Genomic DNA, 19,255 nt, shown 5'->3' with positions numbered 1-19,255 from the left:
CGATTTCTCTTAGAATTCCAACCCTTTCAGGATCCAAAGGCAGCCTTCACTTGTGGCACATGCTTAGCTCTTTATAAGCACCCTAAATTTTTCCAAATAAATTTTACACATTTAAAAAATGATGATCTTTCACACCTAGTACCCAGATCTTAGTTTCTAAATATCATTCCCCACTGGTATTCAGGGTTCCTTGGAGAAATGCCTGATCCCAGAACCAGGGCAGGGAAAGATGCCTGGAAAAATGAGCCTTGAATATTTTATTGCATAAGAAAATGAGGAACTGGTCAAAGAACCATGGGGAGATGTCAAAAATGGAGCTGGAAGAGGCTCTTACTGGCCAAATCTGGGACAATTTGAGCATCAAAATAAATGATAGTACTAGTTTGTCACCCATAGAATAAATATTCATGAGTCCATGCAGTATAAATAAGTAAACAGAGGAGAAAGTGAAAGGTCTTCTTTGCAGAAGAATGCCAGCTAATAAATATAGAAAGAATAGTGGCATTAAGACCATCCATGGTAGAGGAAGACTGATAAGAAGTGGTTTATGTAGTCTCAAATTTTCTCCCCACAAATTACTGATTAATTGAAAAGGAAAAAATAGTAAAAAAGAAATCTGATGTTCTTTAAATTATTTATTTATTGTAAGTATTGTTGATTAAAATGTTATGTTTGTGTTCAAAAATGGATAAGTACTCTTGCTTAAATTTTGTGTTTCTGCAGGCTATGCCACTAAATAAGAAATGCAAACAGGGAGAAATTCATTTATAATAGTTGAAAGAAAATCTCCAATGATGGCAAATCCTTTGATAAAATATATTTTTGTCAAATGCCTAAGACAGCTCCTTTTGTTCAGCCTCAATCTGGAAATTGTTCTTCCCTCCAAAAGCCAGAACAGGCTGACACTGTAGCACATCAGAGGCATATGGGAGCTCTCTGCTCCAAGCACTGCAATTTAAGGGAGATGGGATGCTACAGCATCATGTGGGCAAAGAGGTGGCCATTCTAGGATGGCACTGGAACTCCATCTGTCCCTTCTCCAGTGAGGACCCTGGCCATCTTTATTTCTCCCTTTTGTTGTCTATATAAAACCAGAAACACTGTTTTCAGTTCCTGTGATGGTTAGGTATCTAAAGCAGGCAGGACACCAATGTCCAGACATGGCAGACTGGGTAAACAGGACTCATAGATAATGCTGGCTCAGCTGGGCGCCCAGCCACCTGGTTATGTGATGAACTGCACTAGCTTTCCAGGGAGACCGGACAGGCACCTTGAAGACTACATTCAGACGCTAAAATGCACACCCACAAAACAGCCATCTCAGACTTCTAATCTTACTTTATGACCAAACTGTAATTACATTACACCAATTACTTGAATATTACATTTTTATTACTGTTATGTCATTATGTCTACTAGGAAAAAAATATGCCTACTTTAACCAATAAAATTCTTAATGACTCATTTAAGCTGTGTCTACATGAAACCCCTGACTTAAACATTTTGGTCAAAATAATTTTTAGGGCCTGGGAGAAAAAGAGAGTTAATCTCCATCTATGTGATTACCCCCAAAGCAAGAAAACTTCCAGTCGTAGAAGTACGGCTAGAAGTTAAAAAGTTCCAGCCAAGGCTAATCAGAAAGTCACGATGACTATATTTAAGAGCTATATTTATACAGCCGTCAATTCTTTATCATCTGGTGATCAGTTACAACTATTAATAAAAAAGGAGAGCTGGGAACTCAGGAAACATCCATTGTAGCCGTCCTCCAAATGCATGGAGGCATGTTTACACTTCCAAAATGTCAAGTAGGCCCAGCTGTAAAAAGATTCTTTAAAGGCCATCTAGGCCAGCTTTTTGGGAGGCAGTGATTTAATTGGGACTCACTAGGGACAGTCCCCCGAATAAAGTTATTAATGTGTAGAACTTCTGTTTTAAAATCATTATAATTACATTTTACTACATTTACCTCTTTTAAGGTAGCATCTCATTTTCTGTAGGCCAGTGACCTGTAGAGCTTATCTCACTGAGAAATTCCAGGCAGTCAGACTCGGTGCATTTTCTCAGCAGAGGGACCTCTGACCTTAACCACCTCTCAGCTCGCCCCAAACCTATGTGTCCCTTTCCCAAGCCATGCAGACTCAGACAAGCATAGGACGCTACCTGTCTCCAAAATAATTCTCTACTTCGGGAGCCAGAATTCAGACCCTTGAATTTTGAGAATTTACCATATGCACTTAAGTGAGTCAAAATATCCAAATTTAATCACTGTTGAAAACTTTTTTCACATACATTTTACATATGCCTTTTCCTCCCAATTTTTTATGCATTAAACACTTTCCTACAAGAAGATGAAGTGGGAACAGGTATTTCTTCCCCTAGGTTTGGTATTTGCTTTATTTAAAAAAAAAAATCCTTTTGACAATATATGTACTCTGTATTACTGTGTAAAATCTCATGCCTAATTCTAAAGTTATGTGCATCTGCTGGACATAAACACTGTTAAACATTCATGACTGCCTACAAATGTGAAAAGTATTACCAGGTCTATTTTTAACATTATTTTGGCAAGACTGTTGCTGTGGAAAAAAAAATCCTATAGAATCTTAATGAGAAAACTGAATGATTCTTTGAAATGTGGTTGTGATTCCTTAACTTATTAAGTGATGATGTCACTGGTGCCGAGAAGCAAGAAACAGTGAACTCACTCACTTGCCAGCATGCTCTGGAGATACACCAGAAGGGAAATGAAACTCATCTTGAGTGCGGTTTGTGCTGAGCTGCACCTTCCCCCACAGCTCGGAAGGTCACACTTGTCCCTGCACAGGACATGTCTCACACACTTGGTCTGTCATCTCTGTGAACCTACGTCATGGAAGGGTGCACTGATTGCATTTGTTTTTATGGAACTTGATCTGTTTGCTGGCCTTTTTTCTGCTTATTACCCACATTTGTCTTACAGAAAAGAACCACCTTGTTTCACCTGTTGGAGAAAGACGGGGGTGTCCTCCAGCTCACCTGAGTCCCCTCAGTCACTTAATTAGCAAGTGGCAAGAAGTTCAAAGAAGTCTGTCAGGACAGGAGCACAGGTCTAACGAAAGAGGTGGTTCCTCATGCCCTCTTACTCCCCAGCTCCCTTCAGACTTCCTGGCCACTCGACTTGAATCCCACTTGTCCTGTCCTAAGTGGGCAAAGGCCCTATAAGAGCAAGGTGTGAGGCTGTTTGGTTCTAGGCAGCAGCAGACAGGACCTGGCAGAGTTGTACAGACTGTGCCCTACACAAAGAAACCAGGCCAGGAAGGCACTGGTGGGGACTTTTATTTTGGCCTTCACTTGCCAAGCCTTGCGTCCTGGCACAGGAGTTGTGTCAGCCAGGAGCAAGGTCCACTCAGAGGGAGCATTGTTTTATCATTCCCCTACCTAGAAGAGGCACTTTTTCGTAATTCTTCTGCCCTATGAGGATCCATTTGGCTTGTTTGTACAAAGTCACTGTGTGTGCTTGCAGAAGCCCTGGGGCTGGCCCTGGAGGAATCAGGACTTGTCATACTGAAGGGGCAGATTCTGCAGCTTAAATGCTGGCTGGGTCAGCAGTGAATATAAATGAGGTCATTGCTTCTATGGAAAAAGTGCTACAGAATAAGGTCTTTCATCCTAGACAGCAAGTCTGGAACCTTTCAGAGTTCCAGAATCAGCCACAGTTGATTGAAAATTGAGGAACGATTTTCAGCCAGAAGCCTGCAGAACCCGTGTCTAGAGAGAGAGCTATGTGTTCCATCCAAAGTAGGGGCCGGTTTAGTTCTGCACTGGAGAAAATGCAGCCTGAGGGTGGCCTAGCTGGTCTTAAATCTGCATAAAATCATGGAATCACTGAAGTTTAGAGCAGAAAGAAGTCTTGGGCCCTCTAAGATTCATTCACAACTTTCCAAGATGAGCACAGGAACATGAAGTGCTGGTCCCCACCACCCGCAAAGGTGGTATCTTCTCAGCCAAGGGAGACTGCCGCTCCCTCCACATCCATTCTTCTCCCATCCTGATGGCTCTAGTATTTTGTGGCAAGGATTCTGATTTCTGGGCATGGACTCACTGGTGCTCCACTTCCTTCCACAAGTTCTTTGTGAAATACTTGCCTGCCACTAATCACTCAGTGACGTCTACCATTTGCACAGAATGACCAGTGGCTCAAATGCTCTTCACTGGTCATCCATGATTGCCACGGACTTCCAGAGGAACTCAGGGCCACGAACCTGCAGTCTTAGTCCAGTCCCTGCCCCAGTCCACTGGAATGATGCAAGGACCCATCCTGTCACTCCCCTCTGCCCCTGCCAGGACACTCTTGTTTCCTACTCCTTTATCCTCTGGCTATGATGCAGCTTCAGCTTGTTGGGGGGAGGTCTCCAGGAGCCAGCCTCCTGACCACTGCCTCTGCAGAGACTCCTGCCATGACCCACTCAGCAGTGCAGACTTGTGCATGGACACCCCACACCAGAGCTCTGTTTATCACACACTTGGGACAGCGATTTGGACTAGAGCTCGTCCTACACTCCCTTTATCTACCCTAACTCCAGAAGCATACAGTTTTTGACTACTTCCTCCCACCCAGCAGCCTCCACTGAAGTCCCAGCATGTCTCAGAGCTGAGGCTATGCCGGAGATGACACATGACATTTCAGTCCATTCTTGGAAGTTTCTTTGTCCTTGCAAGAAGGATGTTAATTTCACAGGTTAATTTGGTAAACCTGTAAGTCAAGAAGGGGGACTTTGACTTCAAATTATTACATTTACAATGCTGCATATTATTTTAGCAGGTTCCACAGAGATAATTTACTCATTGTTACAATTGTGTTTTTATAAACTTCAAAGAAACATGGACTTTCCTTTCAGAAACTGCCTCACACACACTCATATTACATTGTTCTGAACCCCAAGTCTACCTAAGACATGACCAAGACATCATTTGATGTGCCATCCCATCCTCCTGCCGGAGAGTGTAACCCAAGGAAGAGACCCTCAGGGCTGGTGGCCATATTGCCCCTCTCTGTGATGGATTGCATGTGCCACTGCCATTACCTATACTGACTTTGCCCTTAACTATTAGTTATGATTGATTAATTTTTGGCAAAATACTCCACAAGGTCCATATCAGTTAGCTATTGCCACCTAACAAACATCCTAGAAGTCAGTAGCTGAAACCAATATGCATTTATTATTTTGGATGAGTCCAGAGATATACTGGTCTCAGTTGACTCACTCGTGCATCTGCATCTGTGTTCTATGTGTTGGCAGGCAGCTCTGCTGATCCTGGCCGGACACTATCATCTGTTTAGGGGTCAGGTGACTGCGTCTGGCATAGGATGGCTGTGGCTAAGACAAGTGGGCTCTTCTCCATGTAGTCTTACCCTCTGGCCCTGGGTGGTTCATACAGAGGCAGCAGGATTCCATGAGAGGGGAAACACACCAGGTCTCTTGAGCCCTAGGCTCAGAACTGGTACAATGTCAATGTCACTTCTGCCACATTCAAGGCCAAAATAAACCACAAGCCCTGCCTAGATTCACAGGGTGGGAAAGTAGGCTCTACCTCTTTCTGAGAGGAACTGCAAAGTGACACTGCAAAGGGCATGGCAATAGGGAAGGGTGGTGAAGTGTGGATATTTTTGCAATCGATCTACCAGCTCTCTATTAATAGCTTTTATTGGCCAGGTGCAGTGGCTCACACCTATAATCCCAGCACTGTGGGAGGCTGAGCTGGGAGGATCACTTGAGGCCAGAAGTTCAAGACGAGCCTAGGCAACATAGTGAGACCCTGTCTCTATTAAAAAAAAAAAAAAAAAAAAAAAAAAAAATCTAAAAATTAGCTGGGTGCAGTGGTGTGCACCTCTGGTCCCAGCTACTTGGTAGGCTGAGACAGGAGGATCACTTGAGCTCAGGAGTTAGAGGTTGCACTTAGCCATGATCACGGCACTGCACTCCAGCCTGGGTGATACAGCAAGACCCTGTCTCTATTAAAAAGAAAAAAAACTCTTATTTTTCTCATTCTAGATGTAAGTAATTAAATGTCTTTGTAATTATAAAGCACTTTCTCTTATGTGATCTGGCATAATATATCCAACGCATGCACTTCCCAGATGATGAAACTAGAGACTCTAAGAGGTTAAGCTGCTTGCCAAGAGCTAGTAAGTGGCAGTGTCAGGACTAGAATCCTGATAGAATCCTAGGACTAGAAGACTAGAATCCAGGTCTTCTGATGCAAAGTTCAGAATCATTTCCAAAATTTCACATTCATGATCCCCTTTGGGGTAATGGTGTTCCCTTAAAATAGCTTCCTCCAGAGGAAGGAGTAATTTGTGGCCATAGGATGGGAGCAGGGATGGGGCTATGCAATCCATATGGAACCTGACCCCATCTTCTTGGTCTCCTTGTCTCCCTAGCACAGTGTTGTAATCCTCCAAGCCAAATAATCCCAGGAAGATGCTGTACCCTGTACACCCTCAGACACTTCATTCCAGACTATGGTGTTGTGAGATTTCATGCTACTTTAATTATCTTATTCCCTGTTAACTCTGGGTCTCCCTGCTAGCCTGCCTTAGAACTTTTGTCTCTTTCCACTGTCACACTTTGTCTCGAGCTACATATCCCAACCTCAGACCTACTGCCTGCAATTTCAATCTGTTTTCTCCCTTCTCCTGATGTCTTCTTGAGATCTCGGGGTTATTGGCTTTTCTCCCCAGGACTAAAGCTCTCAACCAGTTTTTACAGGACCAGCTGGTGACCTCACTCGCTATTTGACTGCTGCAGCTCGTTTAAATGCAACCAACGGCCTTGGAGTTTTAATAAGAAACTTGGAGCTCCTAGTTCTGTTGCAACTTGGTGGCAGCTCAGTACCTGCTAAAGTGTTGCTTCCCCCCTGGCCTCACAGAGGGACTGTAAAAGGTTCGAGTTCTGAAAGCTTGAGTGGAAGCTGTTGCATGCAGGCTCCTGGGCCCAGAGAGGACTGCTTTTCTTTTCTGAGCCAGCCTCCTTTTTATTTCCTCCTGGCACGTGTCTGCTCTACTGAGGTCTCCACTAAGGGCTCTATGCTCAAGGCAAGCAACAACACAAGGGAGGCCAAGTCTTGTGCAAAGAGAAGAGGTGATGAGTCACTCAGATGTTGCCCTGGACACAGTCCTGCACCTCAGGCAAACACCACCCCACTGCCCCACAGAGTGGACCCCACAGAGCTCCACTCTGAAGTCTTGATGGGGTAGCCATGGACAGACTAAGGCAAACTCAGAAATTTGCACTTCCTTTGGCAAAAGCAAATCTTAGGTAACAGAACTTTATCTTTCATTTGGAAACCCCTTTTCTTCTTCTAACAGCTAGGTGTGTCCCCCTTACAAAAAAGGAAAACGAATCTTCAAGATTCACCAAGTGATGACACTTGGCAAGTCTGAAAGGGAGAATTCTTAGCTCCACTCACTGCTCTCAGATTTCCTGATAGTTAAGTAATGGTGAAGACAAGGCAGGGAGTGAGAACTGTGTGTTTAGTTGGGGTCTCCTTGGGGATTATGAAAAACAAACAAACAAAAACGCTTGACACTCAATAAATAAACCATTTATAGAAGCTAAGATAAGGAGTTCCCGTGAGCTTCAGAGCCACTTCTGTTTGCTGCTGTTCTCCAATTAGCCGAGAATGCAAGCAGATTGTGCGAACGCAGCACTAAGCCCCATGCCAAACACCTTCTCAGGTTTTTTCCCCTCTGCATTTTGCTAATCCCTGGATGAAACATAATCACAGAGAAATGTTCAAGGTTGGACACAACAGGGAGGAACTCAATATTGGCTTCCACCCAGTGGAAATAACATGCCACTGGGCTCAGCAAGGCAGGAATAAGGATGTTAAACAAATACACTTCTCTCCAGCCTTCCTAGCAACGGCTTGTTGCTTTCTGCAGAAGCCCTGAGTTTCCTCAAGCTGTTCATTCCGCTCCAAGGTTTCATCACCTGAGATATGTTTTATAAGAGAGAAACAGGGAAGTCAACGAGCAAAAATTCCAATCAGGAAAAGAATGGAAAGAGAATTAAGTCATTTATTCCCCTCTAGGGAAAAATAAAAGTAGCAAAAGTATTTATATAGAATAAGTATATAATTATGTGTAATAATTAAACTCCAGCAACTTGCAGTCATCATTCTTTGTCACTTTGTCTCAAACCAGAGGAAAACATTTCTCCCTATTGTGGTTTCAAGTTAAGATTTCTGAATTAGAAGTTCCAGGTTCCAACTGACTCCTGTCATTTGTGTTCTGATGATGGAATGGGAAAAGAAATCAGAGAACAGGACAGAACTTTCTATAATAAAAAGGGAAAAAAATCCTGTCTAAAAGTACTTAAAATATAACACCTATCTCAAATATACACACATATATATTTATATCTCATTTAATCTTTACCACAGTCCTGAGATTGATGTTATTATTCCATTTTACAGATGAAAATCTGAGGTGAAGAGGGGTTTAAGGCCACACAGATTGAACCATGGAGTGAACTGGAGATGCCTATGCAGTTCTCCTAAACAGAAAAGGGGGCTCGGAACGGTTTAGGAGAGGTACCACCGGAGATTAAAAACAATCACAAGAGCAAATACTTGTGCATGCTAAAAAGCAAATAAAAAATAGAACATGGCCAAAGTTCTAGACCTCTTCCTGAGGGGTTAGAAAGTGCTCAGTGGTGATTTGGGCATCTCTGTCCACTTATAGTCCAGAAAACTGAGGCTTTGTAATGTAGGTTTGCCTGCAGGCATGCCATAAATTTGTGCTCAAACCCAGTCTGAAACAGGGTTCCTCATTCCTGTTGATCTCGCTTTCATGAACCCAAACGTGATGGAACCAGGAGGGGCATCAGCATTTTTACTGGCCCTGAAATGGAAAAGGTAAAATGGTAGCCTCTCTTATTGCACTTCCTAGAATGAATCCATGTGGCTTTTGATTAACTTGCTTGGGGCTTCTTTCCTTTTTTTTTTTTTTTTTTGAGACAGTCTTGCTCTGTCACCCAGGCTGGAGTGCAGTGGTGCAACCTCGGCTCACTGCAACCTCCACCTCCTGGGTTCAAGCGATTCTCCTGCCTCAGCCTCCCAAGTAGCTGGGACTACAGGCACCTGCCACCACGCCCAGCTAATCTTTGCATTTTTAGTAGAGACGGGGTTTCACCATGTTGGCCAGGCTAGTCTCGAACTCCTGACCTCAAATTATCCACCCACCTTGGCCTGGCCCTGAGGCCATGAAGCCAAATATGGCCACTAGCTGAGCACTGGCTTCTATGGCTCTTAAAAGTGTCTGCAAGCATGATAGTCACTCCATTTTCCTGTACATCATCCAAAACTCTCTATGAAACAGTCTTTCCTCTTTTATTCATTGAGCCCTCTATGTTCCAAGCACTGTACCACACAGCAACAACACAGGGAGAATGCAGATTCCCTTAAACAAGTAGAGTGAAGGCCTACTCCACCTAGGTTCACATTAAATGTGTAATTCTCTCACCCTTACAACTTAATAGAGTTTGCCAAACTTCCTTGGACTTGAAGGTGATACACAGGAGTGAGAACTTCATAGGCTTTGAGTTCTGGTTCTGGTTCTGGTCAGCTGTCTATTCTTGGGCATGTCACTTGATCTCTTTGAGCTTCAATTTCCTCATCTATAAAATGGAGGTGATAAGTCCTATCTTGCAGGACTTGGGGTAGTGCTGGTTATGCAACTGGCACAGAGCACGTGGTCAGTGAGGGGGACACATTATTTTGCTACATTCAGTTTTCATCAGCATAAATTTCTAACTCCATTGTTTATTCTGAAGACTTACTTTTTTTTTTCCTTTCCATAGTAAGTAATCACTAAAAGCCAGATATTCCATCCACTCTCTGGTTTGGGGGTTTTTGTTCTTCATTTGATAATTTCGTCCAAAAAAGTATCTGCCTGCCTCCTGGGTAAGAATATTCCTGGCCAACTTCTTTGAAAGCCTTTGGCAGAGGCGAACACGTTTCTAATAAAATGCCACTAGAAAAGAGAGTAGAGGGAGAGACAATCATATCCCTTCTGTCTAGAAAGTCTTTTACAAGCACAAAGAGCTTTCTCATCCACTGCCTCCCTTCATCCCACAACAATACTGAGAAGTAATCAGGGCTGAAACTGTCCATTTTACAAATGAGGAAATTGAGGTTTGCAGAGATTGCATGTCTTGGGGGGCACACAGGCAAAATGCAATGAAGATAGATCTCTAAAGCAAGTCTCTGACTTTCCATTGATGCTCCTTCTATCACAGGAACCGCTTCTGGGATAAGTCCTTTTTCTTGTTGCAAATTCAAAGTAGGGAGGATTTTTTTAATATGGCTTAAGTGCAAGGGGGTGAAGTCACTGGGAGACCCAGGCCTGCCTTGCTTCCTGCATCTGTGAAGAAGTTCTCCATACAGCTTCCTTTTCCAGGAACCAAGGGCATTAGGGCCTCTGTTTCTCTACTCAGGAATTGAATTTATCCAAATCTAGAATTACTGGAAGCCCAGAATTTATCCACCAGCCTAACCTCCCTCAAGTTTCCACTTGTGACTACACGTGAAACCCTGCATGAGCAATTATCCTACATGAGCCTGAGCCTCCTCATCTGTTAATTGGGGATAATAATGCTACCTCTCACTGTTGGGTAGGTATGAGAAAGCAGCTTCCATCTTATGGGCATCTTATGAAGGTGTATTACATGTCAGAAATTATTCCAGGTACTGGGGATAAGCGGGCTACAAGACAGAAGGGAACCCTCCTCTTACGGAGCTTACCTGCTAAATGGGGGAGGTAGATAAGAAACAAACAATGAACAAGGTAAGTTCCCAGTAGTAATCACTGCTATGGCAATATATAATATATAAATGAATTAATATTCATTTAGATGAATATTTAAAAATTATTCAAACAAACTGAAATAATCTTAACTTTGCATCAATTTGGTGATACAGCCACACAGAGTAAAGAATTACTTCAGGTCACTTTAAAATACAGTATTTTGATTATACATCTCTGGTAAGGTATATTATCAGGACAAAAAGAACTACAAAGAGATCTTATACTGCATTCAGGTGTCTTACTGTAATTTTAAATTCACATTGGAAAATCAATATGAATCCTTTGTTCTTTTAACAAAGCATATTTCCTAGCTCTATCCATTGAAAAGGCTTAGAAACTGACAACCCAGTAGCAGTAAGCTCCTACATCGTGGCCTCTAAATGCGATTTCCTTTCAAAAGAAACCAAACATTCTTAGAGAAATGTTTGACTTCAGGTCTAGTGCAATAAATATACAAGATGAGCCTGATATCTTGAACCAGAAAGCAGGGAAACTATCAAAGACTAATTTTAATGAGACTCTGCTCATTAAAACAGGACATCAGAGTCTATTTGAAGGGGCTCCTATTCGCCTACAATAGGATAACATGAACATCGAAAAGATTAAAACACATCCAATAATATATATATTTGATATACATCCATGGGCTCAGAACAATTGTACAATGAAAATTCACAGTACCTTTTTCAAGTTATTAAGCCACCAACTCGTTATTCTGAAAACTTGCTTTTAAAAATTGGGAGGAATTAAGCATTTATCCTGTCTTCCCTGCATGAACTGGATTTTGGAGAAACTAAACTGTTATTAGGGAAAATTTTTTTAGAAGAATTCCAAATAATAAATGCAAAAAAAGAAAAATAGACATATAAAAATCACCATTTTGCAACTCCTAATGAAATAATGTATCAAGCAACAATCATTGAAGGTCCCAAAATCATCAGATGAAAGGTTGATGGGGAGCTTTCCAGTGGAAGAGACGGGTGGACATCACCTGAATGTATCAGTCAGTTTTGGCATCAGTAAAGGGGGGGCAGCTGAACACTGTGTGTTTCATAATGTGATATACTACCTCTGAAGTATTGCCAAACAAACTTGAATCTGATCAACACTCAGTACCAGTGTAGAGGAAATCCAGGGGACGGAGGAACAAACCAAACAATACCATGAGGAAGCAATCAACCAAATCAAAAATGTAGAACCTCCTTCAGGTCACATAACCTGATATCTCTACCAAATCAATGGTATTAAAAAGAGGTGGTAGATATTAAAAAGAGGTGGTAGATAAGGGAGTTTTTGAAGAATAAAAAAGACTTAGGAGATAAAACGACCAAATACAATGTGTGGACCTTGCTTGGATCCTGATTTGAACAAACCAACTGTAAGAAGGCTATAACAAATCAGGAAACTGATGATGGACTGGCTATTACTACTTATTTTTAAGCTTTTAAGGTATGATAATGGCGTGGAGATATACCTTAACAGTTGGAGATCCACACTGAATTATTTAGGGTGAATTACATAATGTCTAGTGTAGTGGGCTGAATAATGACTCCTAAAGATGTCTGTGTTCTAATCCCTGGAACCTGTGAATGTGTTACTTTGCATGGCAAAAGGAACCTGGTGGACATGATTAAATTAAGGATCTTCAGCTAGATCGGCCTGGGTTATCCAGGGGGGCCCAATCTAATCACATAAATGATAGAGAAGAGAGGCCATAACACAAAGGATGCAGGATGCAGGATGCGGGATGTCGGATGTGGGATGTGGGCTGCCTCCTGAAGATGGAAAAAGCAAGGAAACAGATTTTCCCCCGGAGCCTCCAGAAAGGGCCACAGCCCTGCCAGACACCGTAAAATAATAAATTTGTGTTGTTTTAAGTCACTGAGGTAATTTCGTCAGCACTAATAGAAAATGAATACCTATGGGATCTGTTTTTAAATGCTTCAGAAATAAAAGTGGTGGAGAATAAATGAAAGATTGGAAAAATACCGACGATAACTGTTGAAATGGGAGATGAATGCTCTGAGTTTCATTATACTATTCTGTCTACTTATATATTTGAAATTTTCCATGATGAATGAGTTTTTAAAAACTACTACAGGGTAGGCAGTGAGCAAAGGAAGAAGAAGGGCTTGTGGGAGACAATGGGAGAGTGGTTTTGTGGTGTGTGAGACTGGAGGTCTCAGACCTGCGACCACCAAGAGTGACACATGTCTTGGGTTAGGGAGATGGCTCCCAGGCTCCCCTTCTTGGTGCAGAGTGCTTTCTGGGTGCACTGAACTAGAAGTAAAGGCGCTCTCTAGAAAAAAAACTAATCAACAATTTACTAAACATTTCTTGAGCATCTACTCTGGCCGCGATCACTAGATATAGCCTCCATGCTCTAAGAACTTGACCTCTATGTAAGAAACTACAGCAAACCCAGAAAGATGGCAGAATTAAAACCCAGTTCATTGAACTCACACACTCCTTTGGCAGTGGAAGTGACTGTGAGCTCTGACTTGTCTCTGAGAGTGAGTATTAAACGTCTATAAAGCATTTACCACACCCTGCCCCAAGAAAAGTATCTGTGTGGTCACCAGCTTCATTGGTACACACATCAGCCAAATGGGTCATTTACACTGCCTCAGTGGGCAAGAAAGAAAGGGCTTCTCACACTGGCTTAAGGAAAAGTGAGTTTGGTATAAGGAGTCAGGGCAGTAAATAAGGCAGATCTAATAAGGGGCTGAGCTGGAACCAGCTAGCTATAGGAAACACAGCAACATCTTTCTCCCTCTCATTCCCCACACAGCCTCTCAGAGTCTCCCCTTCCTCTTTAACCCTGCACCTCTTTTACTGTCTCCGTCAGTTCTGCCCACCAGCATCCTCTCTCTTATAAGGTCAGATCACATCTTGAATAATTAGCTTTCTTTAGACCTGATCCTATTCAGACAGTGGCATCCATTGTTCAGGGAATGTTGGGGCTGTCAATCTAAAAGGAAGGGAAACAAAGAAACCCTCCTTTTGGAAAAGAGACTTCTGACATTGATGGCAAAAACGTTAGTCTTGAAAGCCAGGGCTTTTGATTGGCAATAACCAAGCGAATGTGGAAGCCAAAGAGTCTGTTGGGCCTTAATCAGTTTTGTGGTATGGAAACACAAAAAGCAAAATCCTGAACAGGATTGATGCCATAATCGACAGACTGATGGCACAGATTATTAGGTGTGGAAAGAGACCAGCAGACCCCAGAGGTGAATGGTTCCACAGGCTGCAAAATGGATGGCACCACAGGAACATGATGAGGCAAACTGGCAGGAGCCAGAGTGGGAAAGTGGAAGTAGAGTCTTGTCCAGAAACTGTCAAGTCAACACCCACAGGCTTCTGGTCACCATTCGTTGCCTACCCAGAAACTCACTGGGTAGCCTCATTGGTCAGCAAGGCTCTCCCATTGACGGCAGCCTGCACATGGCCTGACGATTGTTCCAGCAGGAGTAATGTTCTAACACACTGTTCACCCTATTCTAATTTACATCTACTGTAATGGCACAGGACACTTATGAGCTCCCCAAAGAGAAATGACACGCAGAAGGAGGCAGAGTGTGGAAGTAAAGGCCCCAGCACCGTCTCTGGCATTGAACTGAATCCTAGGATCTTTACCGAAGCAAGGATATTGATGAACCACTGCCCTCTTATATTTAGCACAAAAACAGGCACTCCAGGCCCAGAGGCACTGATCAATCAACTGGAGTCATGGCATCTTGAGGCCTCTGTCCTGGAACAGACAATCCAACTGGCTCTACTTGGGTAAAGTCTATTCTTGTGCCTCTCATCTGTGGCTGAGTGTGGAGTCACATGGCCTGCTGCCTCCTCCCTAAGAAGTATGGGAGCACGTGCTCCAACTCCTCCCCACTCCAAAACCCATCTTCCAAGTCTTCCTCATGTCCTGTTGAGGTCTTCAGGGACTCCACACCGCCAATCCAGTCGTTATTTCTCTCTCCTGTTCTTTACTGGCCTCTGAGCAGCATTTGGCACAGTTGATCACCCCCTCCTTTTTCATCCTCAATACTCTTGATGTTGGTGACACCATCCATGCCCAGTTTTCCCCCACTTCAGTTGCTATTCGTTCTCGGTCTCCTTCGCAGCTTTTCCTCCTCTGATCAAACATTTAATGTTGAGATTCCCAGTGCTTGGCCCTATAGTATCTTCCTAAAAGATCACATCTAGTCTTACGGCTTTAAACACCATAGCTTTGCTAGTGACTGCCACATATCCCTAGCTCTGACATCTCCAATGAGCATCAAACTGATGTATCCAACCACTTACATGATGTCTTCACTTAAAAGATCTCATTTAAAAGCCAAAAGATAACTCTTTATCTTCTGCCACAAATTTGTTCTTCCTGGTTTCAGTAAATGGCCCCAAATTTCACCCAGGTGCTGGAACTCGAAATGTAAGGAGTCACCCTCAATCATCCTCTTTCCCCTAAACCCCACATCCAATACATCAAGCCAAAACATGGCCCTTATTCATCTATCTCTCTCCATCTCCACAGCAACAGCCCTGATCCAAGACCTCGTTACTTCTGACCTGAGCTCCTGGAATCCATCATCATCTTACTAACTTTTGCTGCCATGCTTACCTTCCTACAGAGCAGCATGGCTGACTCCCTCCTGATTTTATACCTCAGGTCAATGTCACCTCCTCAGAGAGGATTCCCTGACCTCAACTAGCTCCCCTCCACTGGCCCACTCTGCCATGTCACACTTTCACTTTATTTATATCATTGTCATCTTATTTACCTTGTTCTTTTCTGTCTCCTCTCACCAGAATATAAATTCTATGAGAGCAGAAACCTTGTGTTCCAAACACCTAGCACAGTACCAGCATTCAATAAATATTTACTGAATGAATGAATGAATTCACAAACTCCTATGTAGCTGGGGACAGTCTTTCTGTTCCAAAAGTGAGTGCAGGTTAGGAGTGGAAGAGAAGAGTGGGTAGAGCAGGGAGGGAACTCTTTGTCCAGACTGGGTAAGAAAAACTGTTATATTAATAGAAGAAAATCCAGATTTGAGGATTTGGGAGAGGACAAAGACAGCAGTGCCTTCCATTCTACAGTATTTTCACAGGGTTCGATTGTCACAACGCCCCCTCCTTGGGGGAGAGGGGGGACACAGAGGAGTACCATTCTTACTTTTTTCACTAATGAAGCAAAGAATGAAGTAATTTCCCAAGGTCACACAGCCAGTTAATAGGATTTGGGTCTGGAGTCCTGATCACCAGATGCCCAGGTCAGCAATCCTGCATGTCTGCCCTTGGGCCACTAGGAAAGCTGAGTAGTGAACTGTGTGAGGGGTGAGAGTTCTGCCCTTCACACTCTGGGCAGCTCCCCAGTTTGAGGACATGAGCAGGCTCAGGAAGATGCCAGGCCAGCCTCCTTCCTGAGGGAGGCTCTCTCTACTGACTTGCCTTTCCCCAGTCTCGTTGGACACTTGCTCAGGAAGCTCACGACATAAGCGCCCCTAAGCTTCCTTTCAATTCTTTGAGCCACAAACGGGACGCTGGATGATCTGGTCCAAACCTCTCATTCTACAGATGAGGAAAGTGAGACCTAAAGAGAGGTATGGCTTGCCCAAAGTCACATAATGAATTAGTGGCAAATCTGGGGTGCAACCAGGCCCCCTGCATGCAGAAAAGTATAGTAACATACCCACCTCCCAGCCCTGTTCAATTTTTATATTTTGCAAAAATTGCCTACTTTTTGAGACAGGGTCTCACTCTGTTGCCCAGGCTGGATTACAGTGATGCAGTCATAGCTCACTGCAGCCTCGAACTCCTGGGCTCAAGCAGTCCTCCCATCTGAGCCTCCTGAGTAGCTGTGACTACCAAACCCAGCTAATTTTTAAAATTTTTGTAGAGATGAGTCTCACTACACTGCCCAGGCTGGTCTTGAACTCCTAGCCTCAAGCCATCTTCCCACCTCAGGCCCTCCCAAAGTGTACATCTTTTGTTTTTAAATGAAGCATTATAACACAATTGAGAGTCCCTGTGTACCCTCCCCTAATTCCATTCCCCACTCCTTTTCCCCCGAGGTTACCTGAATTTGGTATTTATCATTTCCAAGTGTTTTTATACTTCTACAACATATGTATGTATACATAAACAGTACATAGAATTATCTTGTATGTTTTAAAACTTCATATAAACATCACTATCCTGTACACGTCCTCCAACTGGCCATTACGTTCTTGAGATTTAAAACCATGTTGGTAAATGCAGGACTGGTTCATTCATTCAAACTACTCAGGTACCGTAATTTATTTATCTCTTTATTGATGGGTATTTATGTTCTATTTCTTTCACTGTTACAAACAATGTTGCAACAAGTATTTGGGGGACACAGTTTTCCATTTTCCTATTGATGGACTCATTTTTTTCCCGGTGTGTTGCTATCTCTGTCGATGCTGCAATGCCCCTAGTCACGTGGCCCAGAGTTTCTCTAGGGAATTCACCTGAGAGAAGAACTGCTGGGCTTCAGCTTTACTAGATATTGCCAATTTGCTCTCCAAAAGTGGTTGTACCAATTTACACTCCCACCCCGTTCAGTAATCTTTCCATTATGCCAAGCTGCTGCCTTATTCTGCTTTCAATTCTTTATAATTTATGAAAGGAAAATATAAAAGAGGTGCTATTACCTTATTAAAAAATCCAGCTTCCTTTCCCTGCAGAAAGGAGAGGAGAAAAGAAGGGCAATTGCATATTGGATTAGGGCCTGGCATGCATTCATCAACTTTATAGTAGCGCCGGCTTGGAATTTGGGTCTCCTGAGGGGAAGAGTGGGGCCACTGGAAACAAGAGACACTTTCACCACGGCCTTCTCCAGGAACGCAGATATCATTTACTCTAAGGTACAAAAACGTTTGCACTTACAGCCTCCCTGGTTCCAATCAGGACATGAAGGGAAAGTGCCAAGACACCAGAGAATAAGCCAGTTCTCATAAACTTTCCAGCCAAGTGCTGCAAACTCTGGAAGGTAGAATCAGGACTGGTAATGAACTTGAGTGCTCAGGCCAGGTCAGCTCTGAGCTCTTCTGAGCAATGCCTGGCAGCCCCCTCACGACTGCAGAGGGCCCCCACTCCCTCCAGCCCCTCCCCACTCTGATGCCTCGCAGAAACCTCACAGACCTGTGTCATGTGTCTGCCCAGGTGGGGTGCCTTCTTCTCCTGGGTTTTAAGAGAAGGGGTTCTTCTGGCTTCCTCTGAAACCCTTCTTCCCCAGTCTCAAATCATCTCTCCCTCCCCTTAGACCCTCATGGCACTGTGCTCACCACTGTGTCATACGACTTACTTAGGACTTAGTCTGCCCGCCTTGATCCAGACTTGTGAGTGGATCCCCTAAAGACTATCGTCCCCTTACAGCAGCGATTATGTCTTTGTCACCTTGGTACCCTGCCTGGTATGCACCCACTGTTTTGCTCTGGGAGGAAAAAAGAAAAAGAAAGACAAACAAAAACACCACACAACAGTTCATCAGGCCCATCTCTGCACTCCCCACTCCTTCCCATCAACGATTTCATTCTCCTCACTCCGTGCTGTGCATATTCGCCTCCCTGCCTATCTTCCCTACCAGGCTGTGTAATCCCTGCTTGCGCCCTGAGAGCGGGGGCGTGCTGTGGGCAAGTGCTCAGTAGTTACTGCATGGCACATAGTAGGTGTGCACTGAACTGAATGGCATTGGGACTTCGTTTTCAACTTCAGATTCAACCCAGTTCCTCTAATCAGCTGCAGGCATCTCTTTATGGGTGAAAAGAAAATGTCAGAATTCGCTCATGAGAGTTTGGGGTGGAAGGGAAAAATAAGAGTCCTGCTGACTCCCCAGGATGAAGGCTAAAGACCGGAGAAAGCCTGAGGGGAGGAGGAAAGAGGCCCATTTTAATTGGACAGCTTTTTCCCCCTTTTTATTCTTCTTGTTTTTAAGTTCCAGTCTTGGATCCTAGAAATTACAGGCTCCTTCAGCATCGCCTCTGCGGTTGGAAAAAATGCTTATTTCACTTTTAAAACAAACAATGGAAAGTTCCTTTTAAAGGAAAAATCTTATTAGCCCAAGTCCAAGGAGATCTGCTGAGAGTCAGATCTGCTGGGATTGCCTACTGGGCAAACTGGGCCTCACAGGGGGCAGCCCCAAGACAAGGTCTGGCCAAACCCCACCCAAAGCCTCCCTTCTCAGAAGAAGAACCCAGCCCTCCCCACAGAGCAGCATGCAGAAGACCTCCCAGTGAACGCTCGCAGGAGGAAACCGCTCAGACATGAAAGGGAGGAGAATATCCTTTACCCAAATAAACAGCCAGAGGAAGATGCAGAGGGAAGCGAGTCCATCAGACAAAGCCACAAACTAAGATCACAAGAGGGCTTGGGATTTGGGCT

Source organism: Hylobates moloch, unplaced genomic scaffold (genome assembly GCF_009828535.3).
Source record: "Hylobates moloch isolate HMO894 unplaced genomic scaffold, HMol_V3 SCAFFOLD_20, whole genome shotgun sequence".
NCBI lineage: Eukaryota > Metazoa > Chordata > Mammalia > Primates > Hylobatidae > Hylobates > Hylobates moloch.
Note: the sequence above shows the minus strand (reverse complement) of the source record.